Source organism: Pinus tabuliformis, chromosome 2_2 (assembly GCF_031772625.1).
Source record: "Pinus tabuliformis cultivar Carrire ecotype Pingquan chromosome 2_2, CPIR1, whole genome shotgun sequence".
NCBI classification, from domain to species: Eukaryota; Viridiplantae; Streptophyta; class Pinopsida; order Pinales; family Pinaceae; genus Pinus; species Pinus tabuliformis.
In genome coordinates this window covers 949,372,035-949,393,577 of record NC_142300.1, presented here as the reverse complement: position 1 = coordinate 949,393,577, position 21,543 = coordinate 949,372,035, and the positions used below count along the sequence as shown (strand labels likewise).

At 35.6% G+C, this 21,543-nt stretch overlaps 1 long non-coding RNA gene across 10 annotated transcripts in view; it reads left to right on the top strand.

The window, feature by feature from the left end:
* The first annotated feature begins 12,933 nt into the window (after nt 1-12,933).
* Nucleotides 12,934-21,543, top strand: part of LOC149196336 (uncharacterized) — an 88,792-nt gene continuing 80,182 nt past the window's right edge. The window contains exons 1-4 of one of the 10 annotated variants that reach the window (XR_016254642.1): nt 12,946-13,211; nt 13,335-13,416; nt 16,886-17,326; nt 17,422-17,560. This is a non-coding gene — a long non-coding RNA (uncharacterized LOC149196336). Of the gene's footprint in view, nt 13,212-13,334; nt 13,475-16,885; nt 17,327-17,421; nt 17,561-21,543 lie in introns of those variants that run through there. The other 9 variants (XR_016254644.1, XR_016254638.1, XR_016254640.1 and 6 more) reach the window with 9 other exon arrangements.

Sequence of the window (21,543 nt, the reverse complement as noted above, 5' to 3'; positions counted from 1 at the left end):
TAGCAGGAGGATCACAGGTTGTGATGTGATCTTATGCGTTTGGCATGTACAGAGGGCTTGGTTAAAAAATGTCAATCGGTTGGCCACTAGTTCCATAAAAGCCAATGAGATGTTCAGTGAGTTAGGTTTCATCATGAAATGCACTCTCAATTATGAACTGGAAGATGCAATCAATCAATTTTTTATCAAATTTGCAGATGAAGAGACGTTCTTAGACTATTTCAACAAGAATTGGGTCACTGGAGATAAGATTCGTAATTAAACATTTTTTTCGTATTATATGCATTTTTTTCTTCTATATTTGTAATATAATGAGACTGACATCGTTCTATTTGCAATTAGGCATGTGGGTGAAAGGTTGTCGAGAGTTTCCTCATGCAAATCAGGAGACCAATAATGTTGTTGAGTCATACCATTGTTACCTAAAAACAACATTTCTATCTGATAGAAGGAAAAAATGTGCCTGGAGGATGGATTGGTTATTGCATATGCTACTAACAACAGTTGAACCTTGTTATTGGTTCAAGGAAATCTTAAAAGAAGAAGGATTTCTAAACAACTACAAGAGAGAAGGCCAGCTAGAATCATCAGTGGAATGAGAAAGAAAAATTCTGGATACTAATTGTTGTCCTCATGAGAGCATAACCAGTGCTTATTGGGTGAGAAGTGAGACAGATCGAGGTAAAAAATGCCTTGTCACCTGGTATCATACGGATTTTATAACGTGTGAATGTCCATGGTTTATCTGTGGAAACATTTGCAAGCATGCCATAAAGGTTAATTGGTTGTATTTCCACTCAGATAATTCAAATCCGTTGCTTTATCAGCATGCAAAGGATAACATATGCAATGACCCACCTAAGATCAATATAGAGCCTCAAAACCATGATGTAGATGTCGATGCTACTCTTATGGCCACAAATATTGTTGATGCAGATGCCGAGGCACTTCATTTGGAAAGGGAGGAGTTGTTTAGCTATACACATCTCATTTTAGATAACCCTCCTACTACTTTGACGAACACAATCCAGTTGACTGGTATGCTTAAAAAAATGTTGGATGAAGCCAATAATTTGCACATTACTGATTTTGACTTCACACCTGGATTGGGTTATTTTGATCCATATTTGAAGAGGAAGAAGAGTTTCCTTAGCCCCACAAAGAAAAGAAGAAGCAACAGAAAAAACAATGGTTTGGAAATTGATTTAAATGTTGATCCATCAGAATATGAACCATTTGAGTTCCATACCTCAATAAGCGAGGATGTCATCGATCAAATAACGCCATGTCTATGGTTTTAGGTTAGTTTCATGTGTTGAATAGAGTCATGGTTTTAGATTTAAGTATTTAATCATCACCATTCTTTAACATGTGGTATGTTTATTTTTATAGCAATGCAACAATCCCCAACCATGGCGATAACCCAAGACCAAAGAGAGATGCAAGACCATCCAACTTTACCTGCTATGCCAGGTAGATTTGACACTCTTTCATTGTGTGTGCACATATACCTTGATGCTCTAGCAAATTTCTTTGCGATAATGTTTGACACTTTTCTAGGTAACTATAGAATAAGTGGAGAAGCATCATCTTCTACCATGACTGATCATTTATGGAAGGACTTCAACTCTAGTGGGAATCAATGAGGTATGCACAAAGAATAGATAAGTTGGGTTTTCATGGCCTCGTCAGGTGGGTTGCCCTTTTTCATATCATAAGTATATTTATTTTTTCCTATTGTTATGTTGTTATGAAAATACCTTTTTCATAATCTGTTCATGGTCACTGAAAAACTAGGATTGCCAAATGTGATCATTGTGAGTGCTTATGTTTCTTCCCATGCATTTCTCATTGAAACAAAGTTCAGTCGTCAACACCTTTGCCCCACTAAGGTGTTAATTGTATTTCCTATGCCAAAGTCATGGGCTTTACGTGCCTTTTTATGCTTGTTCATGGTTGAGGAGAAAGACCATCATATGGGTTCATTGCTCATGTTGTTATTTTTTCCCTATCCATCATGTTGGCTGTCAAATATAATCTCTTTACTTATTTATGTTCATGCAACATGTTTGATTTTTATACTTAAACATGTAGTTACTATGTTCTCATACCTATGTTCATGGTTCGGTGTTTATTAGATTTATAGATCTTTATATTTTACATCTTTATAAATTTATGGTTAGATGGTTAAAGGCCAATGAGGTTTGAACCTTATCATTGCGTTTTTTGTTGTTGAATTTTTGATTCCTTGCCTCTAATCAGATATCTCGTTGGATTTTCATGACTTTATCAAGTTGAGTTTGCCTTCATGGAATAGTATATGATAGCGTAATAGATTGTTGTGTTATTTTGAACATGCCCTCTTCATGATTTGTTGATGTTCACTGAACATTGTTCTGTCCTTTTATGCCTGCGATAAAGTGTTAACTGTCCTATTGCCCAAATCAACGTTGGTTGTTATCTTTTAGTTGTGTGTTCGGTGAAAGTGTTTATTTAGATCTTGTGTGCTCGTGTATATATGCGTGTTGAAGTTCCTGGTCACATATAGTTTATGGTCTGCTAGGATAATGATGGTGTTGATTAATTTTCAAAATTTTAACGTGGATGCTCTTCTTTTTCAAGTTGTTCTATAGTTCTGCTTCCAACCAAGATTTTCCATGCATTGAACCTCAATGTGGAAGACATAAATTCTCAGCCAAGCACACAATGTGGTCTTTTTCCAAACATGCAATTCTCATCCAAGCACACAATGTGGTCTTTTGCCAAGCACACAATGTTTATCTATACAAATATTTTTTGTTGTAAAACACATCATGGAAGTGATGGTCATGGTTGAAGGCTTGTATTTTATCTAGTCCATGGTTTTCCAACTTCCAGTTGTACAACAATTGATAAAGCTGTGATAGATTAATTTATATTTTGTATAAGCATCATTACATGAAATGATGCTCTGGAAGCACGAGGGAAGTATTATTCAATACTATGGCAGTTTCCACAGTCTTGAGGAAACAGTTCTAGCATTTTGCAATAAATTGAATATAATGAAATCCATTGCAGTGAATTTCTTGCTAGCAATCTGTTATATTTCCAAACTTTTGATGTTCAGCTCCACTCCATTTTGGTATCTTCCTTTTTATGTCAGTAAAGCAGATCCGTTGCAATCACTATACTTATCATTCCAATGGTAACCCCTTTAAATTATTAATTAACCAATTTAAGCTAATAAGGAAGATCCTTGCAAGTGTCCACTCTATTCCATCTATGTTCCTCGAAAATGCCAATGAAAACACTGATTCATTCTTTGAAATCTGCTCCCTTCACCATATTTCCGTTGTTGATCAAAATGTTTTTTGATGCATATAGTAATGACAATATTCCTATACCCACCTACCCCTGATAGTTGAAAGGGCTTAGGCATTTTCTAGGAACTACAAAATCCCATGCTACATTACACTTTATAAATGTTTCAAAATTTTTTGTCCTTGCTCATTTCCCTTAACAGAATTTATAGAATTTGACAGCATCTAAAAATATCGATGGGGTTCAATTATTTGAAACAAAGTTTTAGGTTCTAGAATTCCACAGAAGGTATATTTAATGAGCTTTTTTCATCATTTTTTTATATTCTGGAGTACCCAAAATGAATCCAAATGAATCCATCTTCCCCAGAATCATTAGTCTTGGGGAAATCATAGACATCTCTGCGTTGTCATGAATTTGACATGGCTTAGGCCTAGAAATGGCATTGGTTCTAACAGAATTTATAAACTTTGCCATGCCCATAGTGCACAAAAGACAAGTAGAATCCCCAAATATATGGATCCTATGATCTAATCACTTCCAGAATTGTAAAACTCTTAGCCAGTTCATAAAAGAAGAGTCTATCTATTCTATGTGTTTACCCTTTTATAGGCATATTTTCTGGTCATTTACAATATGCTAGTTGTAGGATCCAAATACAAATCCATCATACTAAACCCATCTTTTAAGCTGCAATTTGTACAACAGATTTAGATTCAGTGTAATACGAAAAGATATTGATGGAGAAAATGATAATGGTATTTAATTATTCATGTCCATTTTCAAGACTCAAAACTAAAGCTACATGCCTGAAATATCCATGAAATTTGCCCAGAGCATCCCTGAAATGACTAGCAAGTCCCCGAGTCCCTGATGAAGTTCTCAGCAGTTTGTGTACATTTACTAGGGCTCCCCAAGTACCTGAAATGCCAGAACAATGGGTAACTGGTTTTTTTTTAAGGAGAGGGGGGGGGGGGCGGGGGCTGGCGGGCAGGTCCTTGTCCAACATAATGATTAAGCTATTAATTCTTTCAATGAGTTCAAATTTCAACCAAAATTTGTTTAGAGATTCTGGAACAACTCTTGTTGCTCAAGAAGCTAAGCATCGTTGTTAGACCATTTGTAAACAAGGGGTATCTCAACCAGCCTATGAGGATGCTCTTCTAGAATCATGTCTTCATTGAATGAGGTGACACAGCTTCGTAGAGGAATTTCATATCTCCTTTCACTATTAGCTTCTGATATCTTCTTTCAATGCCTAACTTCAGACCCATGAGGAGGCCTTTTGTGACTTGTCTTTACCACATTTTTAAAATTTTTACTCAGGCATTGACAAAAAATATGTGTCCCTCCTCTCCTCCTTTAGGAATTTTCTCCACTCTCCGACTTTCCCCTTTGGTGCTTTGTCAAATTTTAATTTTACTCGATTTTGCTGGGTGGTTTCAAATGAAATCCTTTCTGGTTTATGAGAACCAGATTTTTTCGACCCTTAAGCATAGATTGAAAACAACTTTCCAAGCTCTTGTTTTTGATGAGATCCCTTTCTGCCTTCTCCATGTGCCACATACCTTTGATATGTTCATGTCTTCTACAATCTCTCTAATCACTGCTTTGATTTTTAGCTTCACTTGTTTCTCTGAATTACTCTGCCCTCCAAAGAACCTATGCTTATCATTGAAGATCTTAATGGATTGTCCTTGAAGATGCTTGACCTGATTCATTGCAGTTTATTTTTTTAATAATATATGCTTTCCATTTTTCAAGATGCATCAGTAAAGATTTGTAGTCTCTTTATCCTTACATAAGTACACGAAAGTCTATTAACTTATGTTCTCATGTCCCATTTTTCCTTCTGTTGACTTTTCAAATAACCTTAGAATTTGGGAGAAGGCTTAACTAGCCTAATGTTTTTGATAATGTAGATGTAATGTTGTTTGGAGAACATTAGTTTATAACATATCCAATTTTGTCTCGCCTGGCCTGAAAAATTAACTGTTGTGATGTTTTTGTGAGCTGTAAATACAATGGAGCTCAGAATTGTTTGGAACATGTAACCACTCCTTATTTACGAGGGATTCTAATGGATTATTAGAGCTTTGGTTCCACATTTCCTCTTTTTTGGTTGTCCATGCTTAAAGTTTTTATATTCCTTTGAATATTTGGTCATCAGTGTAGGGCAATCTATGTTATGTGTGGAATTGCCTAATATATACAAGCATTGACAAATTAAAATGGTAATTTGTATGTCAACTACTTTATTGTAGATTGGCTTTTTCCTTAACTTTTTTGTTTAGGAGATAAGATAAGATTACAATAAGATAAAATGGGAGAAGGCAGCAATTATTGATTGTCTTGAAGTTTCTTTGTTTATTCAATCACTGTACCTAAACGAATCTATTTATCTTTTAATTATGTTGAAACGGGACGAGACCAGATAGTTTGCATTTGGTGCATCTACATGCAGTTTATTGGGTCAAATCCTACAATATATTTTTGCATAGACAGATTTGTCTTTGTGGTCCTTTGATGACCACCTTGAATTTGCCTTGGAAACACCACAACTTGCTATTATTAGCCTTAAATATAGTTTTAGGGGATTGACTTAGTTGTGTCTCTCCATGAATGTCAATTGTTTTACTTTTGCTTAAACAACTCTGCTTAACTTATTGTTGTCTATTCTGTCCTTGCCTGACGACAAATTACTCTCTATCTCATATATTAAGGAAAAGAAATAAAATAACTAATGGTTATGTGTGTCTGTGTGAGAGAGAGAAAGAGTGTGTGTGTGTGATAGCCATTCATACTCTAACCCAAGAAATAACAAACAAGGATACAAATAATTATTGTTTTGTCATGAAGGCTTTTACAAGAAGTGAACTTTGGGCCTTATTATGTTGGCATGCAGGTGTCAAGGCTCAAGTTGCATCAATTGAACAAGCAACTGCTGAAACTCCTAAAAAGGTTGAAGCCCCAGTGGCTGTTGTAACTAGAGCTTCGAGAGGAATTGACAAAGCCATTTCTCTGTCACTAGGTAGAGCAGACTGTAAGGTGCATACTTATATCATTGCCTACTTAATAGATGCAATTACAATGGATGTTTGCACTCATTTATGATAAACTGTTTACAGATTTATTTATTAGAAAAGGAAGAGGGGACAAATGATGCAACAATTGACGTGATGCAACTTTCTCTCTTGTTGCTTTTAATGAATATAATGCATGAGGAATAAGGCGAGTTGTTTTTGCACTATTAGGAGATGCAATATTTTATTTTTGTAGATGGTCTCTGTTTAATACATGACCTTTTTTCATTGTGTATTCATACAAGTCATGTATGACATGACAAAGGAAATGCCTTGTAATTGTAAGAAGGGAAAAGCAGAGCAGAGGGATTTAATGTAATACAGTTTATCATCTTGAACATCCACTAAGGTCAACGATAACACATGGTAACTGGTACCCTTCGAAGAAGTCCAAGAAAAGTGCAACAAAGAAAAGATGATAAGTTAGTATAAAAGCCTACCATCCCAAATTTTAATGTCTTATGTAATAAATGATGCATTGCTAAAGGAAGAGAGAATAATTTAGTAATCTTCAAGATTAGTTTCAGCAATGCTGTTTCATAATCTTGTAACCCCCCATACTGAATTCATAATAGTTTTTTTTGGCAGGTTTTATGGGCCTTATTTATGGTACTTATTTACTACTTTCAATGTATCTTGAGCATGGCATATTGACTGGTTGTGGATTTCATTCTTTATTTGATTTGCATTGTACTTTAAATAGTCCAACAACTGACTTTTGTTAGTTGCGACTTGAACTTTTCTTAAATTTTAGCAGGCGATGTGTGCCATCTCCCTTTGGAAGTTTGTGTTCTTATATATGTCTGGGAAATTTCTTTTGTTATAGGTATTGGGTTCATTTGTTTTAGCCCTACCATGTATGTACTTTTGCAATTTTCTTTTAAAAGTTGTCTTGAGATATTTTTATACGGCTGGGCAATTGTCTTATGTTATAAGCTATTGTATTATCAAATTTGTTGCATTCAATGCCCTGTTTCTGGTAAAATTTGCTTGCAGGCATTCTTGATTAGGTAAGAAAACAATTTTTGCTTGTTTCTCTTTTTCTTTGTCATCTCCCTTTGGAGTCGACATTCTTATATGTGGTCAGAAATGCTTTTGTTAAATATTTTGTTCTATGTTAAACCTACCATGTCTGTAGTTTTGCATTTTTCTTTTGAAAGCTATCTCAAAAACTTGTGTTACAGTTGGACAGTTATCTTTTGTTATATGCTACTTAATTATCAAATCAGTTGCATTCAGTGCCCCATTTTTGATAAAAATTGCATGCAAGAATTCTTGATCACATAAGAAAGTGATATTTTTCCTGTTTCTTTATTCATATACCTCTGTTACAGGCACTAAGTGCTTTATGCTTAATTTGTTTCCTAGCATTTTCATCGAACTTGTTTGACATGGGTTGGGTATTTTCTAATTGCTTGTGTGTTTCAAATCCATGTGTATGTTGACTACCTTCTACTGTTTGAATGAAAAGTTTAATCTCAAAATTGGGCAAGTGTGTAGCAGCAAGCAGTGTAGGATTTTGTTAGTCTTTGATTTGCAGAATTATGTATCATATGTTTCTTCTTTTGAAAATGCACATGATGCATCTATAATAGTAGACTTCTTTCACTCAATAGACATGTTCTTCCTCAATCTGTTATAATGAAATTCATTGTACTCCAGAGTCCATACACGAAGAAATACACATGGCAATAATGATATCATTTTGTTGATAGGCTAGGACCCCATACAATTGATTAACATGTTATGTATTTGTACCACTCAGATTCTATTCATATTGCACCTACAACACAAGCATTTAAATTTAGGGTGCGGCTTCATACTTTGAACATATGAAAAATAGACACTCTGACCACTTTCAAGTACCATCCATTGAACTCAGTTACTATTGCTGAAGTTGCCAATTATAGTCTTATATCTGTATGTTTCTAACATGGCATAGCTCTCAAGATGTTTGACATGTCATCATATGATATAACTTTTGATTGCAAGTGATTTCATTGTGAACTCTGAATTATCATAATCCTACACCTACAATTTTTTAGATTAAAATGATTGTTGACCATTTATACTTAGGATGATAGTGATTTCTCGAAGGTATCCCATCATCCTGATCTCTTAAATAATAAAAACCATCCAAAACTCAAATCTGGGTTATTATAATTAGTGATCATTGATCATAGTTCTTATTTCAGTTTAAGAGAATGCAATATACACTATACTGTTAATATATCTCAGTATCTAGTATTAGCGTTGCCCATCAGTTTGTAACTTTGTATTATCGATGTGTGGTATCATGTTGTTTGTATGAATGTTTAACTTTTACCGTACTTAGATTTCGTTGTGTCATGTTTAAGGAAAATCTTTCATAACAGTCATGTAGAAATGTGTCTTCTTGGTTTCATATACTTCTTAGTTGCAACTATCATGACAAAAAACAAACAAATTCACAATACCATCATTACTTTGATAAGTAAAGTGAGACAGCTCACAATTTTAATTCCTTTCAGTTCAAATTTTTTCTCTGTGAAACATATATTCACTTGAGTCCTGATTAATCATTTTTCCGTGAAGCTGGTAGGTTTCTAGCCTCTTGAATGTTCAATTGCATCACTTTACTCAAATACCTCTTCTTGAAAAAATATCAATATTTTGGATTTCTTTATAATGCAACTCTCAGATCTCAACTATTTATCACACAAGGCTTTACTATGTTATACCTGAAAAAACAAGTATAACATTTAGCTTACTTCTTAAGCCAATAATGATAGCTTTCATGGATGTTTGTATTTCTCCAGACTTGCAAATCAAGGATGCTCATTCCATATTCCCATGCACATTTCTCTAGATAAAACTTACTTGATATAAGGGGATGAGAGAAATTTAGACAAGTTTCTTATACAATATAATTAAGCAATTCCATCATCATAAATCATAAATTTAAAATGTAGACTTAAACTTTCAAATAGAATTGAACAAACTAGAATGTAATATAATCCATAACACATAATCACAAGTTATGAACAATTACATTCCTAGGAACTATCTACTAATTGATTATGAAAAAGGGACAATCCACCCACCAATAGGATCGCTATTGCGCCAACTCTCATTGTAATAGAGGCCAGCCCCTAAGCAAAAACTATGAATCCATACTAAAACAATGGGTCGATGTTGCTTCATTATTTTTTATAACTAAGTAATGCAAATGCATGCCTAACAATCATTTGCAGTTGAGTATTCCCAGACAAAAACAAGATCTTTACAAACATTAATGACATTTGTTTGAGGGTGCTATCCCAATCCCAACATATTCCAAGAAGGATCAATAGGATGGACATGACCATTGAATGCAATCAATGTTGGTGGTAGAGTCCCTAAATTCCAAAGTGGTGGATTTGAAGTTAGATTCCGTGCATGCTTAGTGAATTGTTAACTTGTAGATCTAGATATAAAATACCAATGGTAATCCAAAATTTATAAGCTAAGCTTGATCAAATATTTGAACAAACAAGGATAACATTCAACTTACTTATTTAAGCCAATAATGATAGATTCTGCAAAAATACCATGTTCATGCTTAGCGAACTGTTAACTTGTAGATCTAGATATAAAATACCAATGGTAATCCAAACTTTTTAAGCTAAGGTTGATCAAATATTTGAACAAAAAAGGATAACATTCGACTTACTTCTTAAGCCAATAATGATAACTTTCATGGATGTTTTTCTTTCTCCAAGCTTGAAAATCAAGGACATTCATTCCATATGCGCATGCACATTGCTCTAGATCAAAATTCTTTGATATAAGGGGATGAGAGAAATTCAGATAAGTTGCTTATACAATATAATTAAACCATTTTGTCATCATAAGTCATAAATTTAAAATTCAAACTTAAACTTGCAAACATAATTGAAGAAACTGAAATGTAATATAATCCATGACACATAATCACAAGTTATGAACACTTACATTTCTAGGATGAATATACTAATTGACTGTGAAAAAGAAACACTCCAACCAAACATAAACTCCTTGTTGCAACAACTCTTATTGTAATAGAGGCCAACCCTTAAGCTAAAACTATGAATCTAAGCTAAAACAATGGGTCGATGTTGCTTCATTATTTTTTATAACTAAGTAATGCAAATACATGCCTAACAATCCTTTGCAATTGAGCATTCCTAGGCAAAAATAATAGCTTTAGAAACACCATTGAGGTTTGCTTTAGGGTGGTATCCCAATTCAAACATATGCCAAGAAGGATCAATAGGATGAACATGACCATTAAATGCAATCAATGTTTGTGGTAGAGTCCCTAAATGCCAAGAGTTAGATTGGAGTCTAGATTCTAAAAAAGTACCATGTGCATGCTTAGCGAACTGTCAACTTGTAGATCTAGATATAAAATACCAATATATTATGAAAAAATACCATGTGCATGCTTAGCGAACTATTAACTTGTAGATCTAGATATAAAATACCCATGGTAATCCAAAATTTTAAAGTTAAGCTTGACCAAATATTTGTACAAACAAGGATAGTGTTCGACTTAAGTCTTAAGCCAACAATGATTACTTTCATCGATGTTTGTCTTTCTCCAAGCGTGCAAATCCATGATGTTCGTTCCATATGCCCATATACTTTACTCTAGATTAATATTATTTGATATAAGGGTATGAGAGAAATTTAGATAAGTTTCTTATGTAATATAATTAAACCATTTGGTCATCATAAATCAAATTTAAAATGCAGACTTAAACTTGCAAATAGAATTGAACAAACTGGAATGTAATATAATCCATGGCACATAATCACAAGTTACGAACACTTATATTTGTAGGGCTTATCTACTAACTAATTGTGAAAAAGGGACACTCCACCCAACCATAGGCTCCTTGTTGCAGCAACTCTCATTGTAATAAAGGTTGTCCTTTAAGCTAAAATTATAAATCCACCAATTTGATTTAACTATGGTTGAGTTAAACTCTCTTCATATAGTCCAGTTCCTCTATTCATAATCAATTCTCAACCTACAACAACCCCAATCCACAACATTCTTTCTTGTCTACTTGTAATCCAAGGAATGGGATCAGTTTCACCAATCAACAATCCATTAGGCTAATGCACTTTCTTTTAGGGCTCCAACATATGATGGCCAACAATTTTCACTGTTGGAATTCCAAACATTTTGAATTGTAGATAACTTTCACAATGATATCAATTTTCATTACAGGCAGTCTTTATTACATTCATAAATATTTCACTGTAACTCAACATAATTTCTACATCGATTATATGGTTGGTTATATAGTCAGTTTGTTGTTTCCTTAAATGGATATACTCTATATACTATCTACTTTCACCTTAGGCTATAAAAAACTAGATTCCTTATCCAAACAATTCTCCCAACTTAAAATTTCTTTTTAAATAAAATAATTCAAATTTATAATTTAAATATTCAATTAAATAGCCTAACATATACTCTTTCCTATGCTACAGACTTAAGACGTTTCTTTTGTAACATATTGTGCAATTGCTAGTGTTAATATTATTAGATTTAATAACTTTGGATTAATAACTTGAGGAAAGGTTTGTATCTAGATGGATTTAATCCCTTTCTAGGAATGATAGATTTGTGGTTAGATGGATCTAGGCTTGTTTAAAAACTCTATTAATTAACATTTATCACATCTTCAAAATATATTAAAATAATAACATTCATAAAATAGAAAATCATTTCTTTGATAAGAATAATACATATTTATGTAAACCACCAAATAGTCCGAATCTCGTGTGCCAGACCAACAAAGAATTTAAACATTCATAACTCATAAATTTTATATATGTCATTACTTATACACATCAATTAAGAAAGTTTCATATAACGTTTTTTTAATTAATCAATTTAATTAAAATGATGAAAAAAACATAACTATTTTTGAGATAAATCTCAATCTTTTATTTGTGACTATTAAAATATTTTAGAATATTCCAATAAAGTTTCAAATCTCTATCACCCATCTACTTATTATTGATAATTAAATTCAAATTTTCGATACTTATTCTAAAATAATAAAATCTCCACTTACTCCCTAAAATATGTGAATGGATGGTCGCTGAACTACCTGTTACAATAGAAATTCTAAAAAACAAAGTGATTTCTTTTCAAGTTGGGATGTCATAAAATAGTAGAATTAGATCTTGTCAAAATATCCCAATTGCCTCCCCTATCACTTAAATTCTCCAATATTACATAATAAAAAACTTTACATCAAATCATTTGCATAATTATAACAACGCCACCTAAAAAAAATTCTAATATACAGTCACATTAAAAGAAATTACTGTAATTAATATACAGTCACATTAAAAGAAATTACTGTAATTAAGAAATTACTGCTGTTCCAATGTCATTAATACCCGGCTTAATGTCAGAGGGTTCGATTTTATGGTTGCATACCACGTGGCTTGATTTCCAATACCGATTTGTGTTTTCCTTGTCGCTGTCATCACATGGCATGACATTTCTGATACGGTTGATATTAGTTCTTCCTGCCCATCCTGTACGTGGCTCGGTCAGGCCATCCGTCCTCACCTGCTCCACTTGGATACCCCGCCTTATCAACGGAGCAGCTCGTTCCTCGCAATCCAACGGTGGAGCTCTTCTCAGGCTTCCCTCTTCTCCGGATTGCTATGGGATTGACCTCATTCGCTATGCCGCTCCCCAGCGGAGCCTGCTCGGATAAGGCTTTCATTCAGTAGCTTAGAACATACGGATGCTCAGTTCAACGCTGATGAAGTCCAGCAGTGGATTGTTATCTACAGGTAATTAGTTTGTTTTTTTTGTAACAGGTTATTCTTTTCTTCCTTAACATTCTTTAGCTGTATGCAATATTTACCTCGCCAGACCCTCTAATCGATTTTCTTGTGACTGCATTTACCACGCAGGTTGTTTGGTTGCAGAATTGTGGCTCTCAACCTTACCCAGCGGGAAGGCACTTCTTCAACGTGGGTCTTCATCCACATCCGGGTAAGATCATACTCCGGTTGGGTGTTCTTTGGCTGAAAGTGGAAGACTTAGAGCGTAGGTTTGGCCTCAGCCTTCTGCGCTAGTTTGACGGCATTGTGGTCTTTTAAACGTTAGGGCTTTGTAGTGGTTCCAGCTAGGGTACTAGTCTAGACTCTATATTTAATATCGACCGAGGTGCGTAAGCTTAGAGGCGTGGTTTAAAATATGTAGACATAAAGGATCTCTGGCCAAGTGATTGTGATGTAGGGTACAAGGCTTCTTTACGGAAGACTGGAATATGTAGCCTATCATTCAAACACTCAGATTACCCTATTGATATACTTGATTACAATGCCTGTCATGAGATACATCTATCAAATTAAACCCTGAACCTAAGTACTGTGTATGACTGTAACAATGATTTTAATCTCCTTACAGAGATATTGCCCAGAAAACCCTTGTTCAATAAACACACAACATTCAATGATATTTACACTATATCAAACTATATAGAAATCATAAATGAATTATGAAATAGAAACAGAGTTTATGATGGTGTTTCTACAAGCCACACAGGGATCGAATCCCTTACAAGACTCACTTCCAGATCTCAGTGATGACTGTTCAACATAACCATAAACGCAAATCATTCATAAGCGCACACCATATACATGCAATGGAAATCAAAAGCTATGGGAATCGAAAGCTATGTAACTGTTAAGCAAACCATATGCTATGGAAATCGAAAGCTATGTAACTGTGACTATTATGTAAACCATACGAAATCTATTGAAATCGAAATCCAATATAAACACTGTGCAAACATATGATAATCGGAACGTAAATGAAATAAATGGACAGAGTACCGATTGAACGCAGGGCCCGTCCGCGTCCTAAGGGTACACTGGCTATAATCGATCAGCTACCAAATCAATGCAAGAGGTATACACGTCGTGACTGTGAATAGGTCTTTGTATTAAACTTAAAACTCTGTTCTGAAAACGATTCAACGATTAAACTATCCAAACATTAACCTGACTGTATTTACATATGCGTCTGCACAGCCATGTCATTGCTACAATGAATGTACATTCAGCTGTTGCCGCTTTTATTACATAAGCCTTTTCAAAATGTTTCCATGCTAAGTGTTTTCAAAAAGAACAAAAACTAAAATGAAAATGGAACGAGCTGCTGTTGCTGCTTTTGTCTGTCAGAGTGTCCTGCTTTGACTTGAGTTGACCGCGTACATAGGAGGTTCGATTCGGCTGGGAGATAGGTGTTTGTCCATGCTTGGACATTCTGCTTTTCGCCCATGCTTTTCGTTCTAGCTCATCTGCTGCGCCACATGTCAAACGATAAGCTCATTACAGGATGTGGGTACTTCCTATAATCATTTCATCAAAAACTTCTAATTCTTCAACATAAAACCCCTAAATCAATTTCTATGCAATTTAATAACTATAAACTTATTAATAATCAATTTTCAAGGATTTTGAGGGATATATGATGGAAATGAATGGATAAATGATATGTTTTTGGGAAGGAAAAAGGGGTCTTGGGATGATACCAACAGGCTTTAAGGGGTTTTCCCCCTAGGTTGTATATATCTTGTACTATGAGGCTACGACCTCGCTTCTATCTCAGAGTTTGCTACTATTCAGTACAGTGTAGTTCTCTTGCTGTTTTCATCTTGTATTATTTGAGGTTTTCATTTATAAATGTTTAATAGTTTGCCATTGTATTGAATGTTCTGGCACACGACTGAAATAACACTTGGTTGCTTCGAGCTTTGATTCCATTATTAATATATTTATGATTCTGGGTTTGGCATTCTTTGGTCTTCCAAGAGAATTATATGATGGAATATTTATTTGCTTGTGTTTCCGTAAACTCGATAATATGGTTTTGGACCCGCGTGTTTTCTGTTACCATCTATTTAATTTTAATATATCAGAAACAAGGTTCTATGGTGACCGCCATTTAGGGTCTTAGTCCTTCCACTTAACGGCTGAAGGAATTTGTTAATTTATTACCAGGATTAGGCTTATATCACTCTTCGAAGCTAATTCCATTGTAAATTTATTATATCAGAAACAAGGTTCTATGGTGACCGCCATTTAGGGTCTTAGTCCTTCCACTTGACGGCTGGAGGAATTTGTTAATTTATTACCAGGGTTAGTCTTATATCACTCTTCGGAAGCTAATTCCATTGTAAATGGCCGCCCTTGATACGCCGAATTATGAAGAGTTATCAGCAGAGGGTTTCATCCCTCAGCAATCTTCTGGTTCGACGTGTAGAGTTCCGAAGAGGTTTATCAGTCTCTGAAAAATCCGAGTCCCTTCAGGGTTCGAACCCCTGAGCCTTATGTATGATCTATGCTCGTTGACGGCTACTCCTTAGTTCTATTCTTTTGCAATTAATTTGTTTCTTTTTTTGACATGCATGCAAATCTGTTGTTTATTTTCAACTCTTTTTCAGAATGCACGAAATATTTCTTTGGGTTACAGTGGGTTTATTATTTAGAAATTCCAGAACAGGGTCCTGTCATTCTTTAGCATTCAACCGTCTTCTTTTCTTCGATTCTTGTATGGTTTAGCCAGGCGGTCATTAACACGCTCTGTCACTGTAGTCCTATTTAATTTAGCATTTTACAGAACTACTTTTAACTTTCTTTCCACTGAGAATATCTGTCATTCTACCTGTTCCTAAAGAGAGCTGTAACAACATTTCTATATATATATTGTCTGTCAGACTAAACTGTAAAATTATTTCCTTTTTAAGGCGAATTAACGATACAGAACTGAAATGTCTTTTTTTTTCTTTTAAAATCAATAGAGATTTGTAATATCATTTTCTTTCAAGTAATCTGTCAATACAGAATTAGAATATCATTTCCTTTCATTAACTGTCAATACAGAAATTATAATATTATTTTCTTTCAAAGCTAACTGTCAATTTTACCAGGTCCTATAAAGATGACAGTACTGTGTTTTTTTTACAATTAACACCACCAGAATTCACAATGGGATAATCCCACCTTGACAGTTGTTTCTTCCTCTAAAACCCTCACGTTGAATCAAACTCTATAGTTAAATGTAACTGAGTTCTTCTATAAAAATTGATATACTAGCTAAGAATTTTTAGAAAAATTCATTCAAGTAACTTCACAGGAAGAGGTCACCTCTAGTTGTAGCTAGTCAACCACCCAACCATGAGATTGTCTTTCGAGACCAAATCTCCCCCCTAGCTTGTTCACAAGACCTTCAGTCTTTTGCAATTTGCTTTTAGAGGCCGCATTTTTGTAACTCGGCTCTGATACCACTTGTAATGACTCCACCTAACTTTTTTTTTCTAATATATAGTCACATTAAAAGAAATTACTGTAATTAATAACTCATCTACAGTGCTCTTTTAGATATATATGCAGGTCTAGAATTTAAGTTTAATATTGTTGTTCTAATGTCATTAATACCTGTCTTAATGTTAGAGGGTTTGATTTTATGGTTGAATACCACGCGGCTTGATTTCCAATATCGATTTGTGTTTTCCTTGTCGTTGTCATCACATGGCATGACATGTTTGATAAGGTTGATAGTAATTCTTCCTGCCCATCTTGTATGTGGCCCGGGCAAGCCGTCTGTCCTCACTTGCTCCACTTGGAAACCCCTCCTCATCAACGGAGCAGCTCGTTCCTCGTGATCCGACGGTGGAGTTCTTCTCGGGCTTCCCTCTTCTCCGAATTGCTATGGGATTGACCTCATCCGCTATGTCGCTCCCCTGCGGAGCTTGCTCAGGTAGGGGCTTTCCTTCAGTAGCTTCGAACATATGGATGCCCAGTTCAACGCTGAAGAAGTCTTTACCGTTTCTACCTTAGAGTCTGGCAATGGATAATTATCTATAGGTAATTAGTTTGTTTCTTTTTTGTAACAGGTTATTCTCTTCTTCCTTAACATTCTTAGTTGTATGCGATATTTACCTCGCCAGACCCTCTAATCGATTTTCTTGTGACTGCATTTACCACGCAGGTTGTTTGGTTGCAGAAATGTGGCTCTTGGCCTTACCCAGTGGGAAGGCGCTTCTTCAACGTGGGTCTTCATCCACATCTGGGTAAGATCATACTCCGGTTGGGTGTTCTTTGGCTAAAAGTGGAAGGCTTAGAGCGTAGGTTTGGCCTCGGCCTTCTGCTATTATTATGGTGTCCGCTAGTTTGACAGTGTTTTGGTCTTTTAAATGTTAGGGCTTTAAGGGGTTTTTCCCCTAGGTTGTATATATCTTGTACTATGAGGCTACGACCTCGCTTCTATCTTAGAGTTTGCTACTATTTGGGACAATGCAGTTCTCTTGCTGTTTTCATCTTGTATCATCTGAGGGTTTCATTTATAAATGTTTAATAGTTTGCCATTGTATTGAATGTTTTGGCACACGAGTGAAATAACACTTGCTTGCTTCGAGCTTTGATTCTGTTATTAATATATTTATGATTCTTGGTTTGGCATTCTTTGGTCTTCCAAGACAATTATATGATGGAATATTTATTTTGTTGTGTTTCCGAAAACTCAATAATATGGTTTTGAGAAAGATCTAATCTCACTAAGTTAACCAAATTGGCAATACCTTTCAGTATGGTAGTGAGTTGGTTACAAAAGAGATCCAAGTACGTCAACTAGGTCAAATTGGTAATGACCTCACATATGTGAGTGAGTCCACATTCAGAAAGCTGTAAGTCAGTTAATTTGGTAAAATTGGCAATGGAATTAGGTATTCTCCCCGTGAGGTTAAAACTAAGAGATAGAGTGGAGAGGGGAAGTCTAAATATTTCAGAGGGAATAGAACCGGAAATACTACAATCAGAAATGGATAGATCTGAAAGTTGTGTCAAATTTCCCAATTCAAATTGAATTCTGCCTCACAAGCTGTTGTCATCCAGATACATGGAATCTAGCTTCTGGAGCAGGCTCAATTGGACTGGAATAGGACCGCTGAGAGCCATGTTGCTTGGGAGCGGGAGTAACCATTTTCAAAAGCTCCCTGTTTGGGAGCGAATTCGGGAGAGATTTTTTAAAAATATGTATATTTTTTAATTTTTGATACAGATATGTCAACAAAAACATGTAGAATGATGAATTAGACATAAAAAACATAAAAAAACATAGATTGATCATTGAACCATATCACATCAATCATCTAGAAATTATAATGGTCATCAACCATGTCCAGAAGTTAGTAAAATACATATTACAACTGCAACATATTGAGTCTCTTGAATCATTATTCATCAAATTCAATCTTAAAGTTTCAACTTCAAGCTTTCAAAATTGAAAATTGAATAACATTTATCATCATTGATCACCAAAGTTGTACTTGTAAGCTAAGTTTAACCATTACAAGAAGTAATATCTAAGATATTTCTAAGTCCTAACTTCTAACTATTAACATGATATGAAATGTTATAAATTTATAAAATGAAACATGAATAATGAAATGAAATGAAACAACTTTAGTCTTTCACGAAGCATCATATTCATAATTCACAATCATTACCAGTGAGTTATAATTGCCAAGGCCCAACTTCAAACTTCAAATTTTCATTGTCCCAGTGATATATTGTTTACAAAAAATATCATTATGATATGAAAGAGTCAAGAGTCAAGAGTCAAGGACTTAAAACTCAACAGTTATGAAAACTAAAGTCTAATAGAAACTAAAAAAGACAAGTAAACTGTAAATCTACATGTGGCCCTTGCCATGAGAGTCTCCAGGGGTATAAGCAGGTCGTGGTGGTCTTCTAGGAGTCTCCCGCACAGACTGACGACCAAAACTAGAACCTCCACGTGAGGGTGTAGATGGAGGTGGCGACAGCAAAGGAACAAGACTCGGACCTCGAGCACTGCCACTGGATGGTGGAGATGGAGGTGGAGGTGGCATGGCTACTGCAGCTGCTTCATCTTCATCCCTTACAAGTTCCTCTTCTAGTTCTTCAATATGTACAATGCCATCCTCCAAATTGTCATCCTCTGGGTGATTGTCCCAAATTTTATACGTGGGATCCTCATAAGCCCGATCACAATAATGACTCAATAACCTCAAGTTGTAGTGCACATAAACCAAGCTTTCTGCTCGGTTTTCATCGAGTCTGTTTCTTTTCACATTATGTATGTAGCCTGCAGAAGAAGTATTTACAACCTGTGAAAGAACTTTTTTGCCAATTTTGGAAAAATTCCATGCCCGTCATATGTTTCCCACCATGTGAGAGTATCAAATCTATCTCTGTCGTCCATTGCATGGAAGTTACCATACAAACCAGTGCCACTGAAGTATCTGCCTATTTCAAAGCGCACAGCGGCACATTCCTCCCTGTCAGGTACCAACTTTTGTAATGCTTCCAAATATCCTTTAGTTACTTTTGGATCTAAATGGGGTTTGGTCCTAACCCCACCCCCTGCTGCAGGTTGGCCCAACCAAGATGTAGAGTAGTATTTTGGCGTAAGGATATACGCCAAGCAATGTAGTGGAAGATTAAGCCTATTCCACCGTTCACACACACAATCATGAATTAGTTTGTACAAGTTGGGATCTCTATTATGAACAATGTCTTTTATTTCCCCCAACATGGTATCCATTTGCTCATACACCTCGCCAATCACTGGTTTGTCTGTATCTGCAAACCGAATCATGTGATAAATTGGCTTGGTGAAATCCAATACCTGCCTCACACATGTCCAAAACTGCCCATCAAGAGCGACCTCCTCCACCATTTCAAAACCTGCCATGTCAGCTACATTTGTAGCCCTTTCCTTTAATACCTGCCAATGTGGACTTGATACCATGCTAGCTAATGCCTCTCTTACCTTCAAAAGGCGCCTGAAGGTGAGGTAATAGCTACCAAATCTGGTCTTCGCAATCTTCAACAACTCCAATCTCGAGTGACTGCGGAAAAGGCCATGGGTATTGCTATGATTTGTAATAAATTTTATCATTTGTTTGCCTTTCTTGTACAAATCACCAATCCATTGGTATTGTTCATTTTTGTTCTTGACAATATCATGCAACAGAAGGTTCAATGTGTGAACCAAACATCCAGACCAAAATATGTTGGGGTATTTATCCTCAATAATTGCTCTCGCTGCCTTACAATTAGGAGCATTATCAGTGATGACTTGGATGACATTGTATGGGCCAATACGCTCAATTGTTTCGAGTAATGCTTCTGCAATGTTGATGGCGGTCTTGAACTTGTCTGAGTAATCATGTGCAGCTAGAAAGATGGGACCACTAACAGACACAACAAGAACACTTATTAATGGCTTGCCTTTTACATTTGTCCATCCATTAGATACAATGGACACCCCATGGTCAGTCCAATAACTTGTCATTCTATTCAAAGAATGTGATATTTTTGCTTTTTCATGATCAAGGCCAACGATTCTTGCCTTGTCATACCCAGGGCTCTTGTATCCTTTAGGGACATCATTTATGGCAGAAACCATTTCGTGCCAATAAGGTGAGCAAGAACATTGAATGGTATCCCACATGCATAGAGAAACCTGTAAACCTTTGAATCCACATCATTATTACACCCCTCATCAAGGAAACCTGATATGGTTCTACGCCTTAAAGATGATGACCCTGTGCCTCCATATCCACTGCATTGGGAGGATGCTGAAGGAGTTCTTTGTGATTGTGAGCTTGGTTCAAAGAAACCCCTTGATTTTTTTGATCTGTATTGGGCTTCCTCATCTTCCCTTATGTATTTGGCTCTATCCGGTGCTGACACCGTTGTACAAGTTTTGGTTCCTATTCGTTTGTCTCCATCCCATGGCCTTTTCCCGCAGAGGTGTCTTCTAGCACGGGTGTATGAACCTGTGTAATCAGTGTTGCAATTGGGGCAATGAAATTTAGTGGTTCCACCCCCTCTCCCTGTTTTAGCCTTGTTAACATATGTCCACAATGGAGTTTGGTCTTGTTTAGTTTTTTGAGGGTCATGTTCACCCTCCTCCAGCTCCTTCTCACCGGGGTTTTCACCAATTTGACTTTCTCCAGCTTCTTCATCCCCCTCTTAAGTTTGGCCCCTCCGTTTCCTACTCTCCAGCACCACAATAGCCATAAAAGGGACCAGGAAGAGGAAAATGCCCAGAATCTGCAAATTA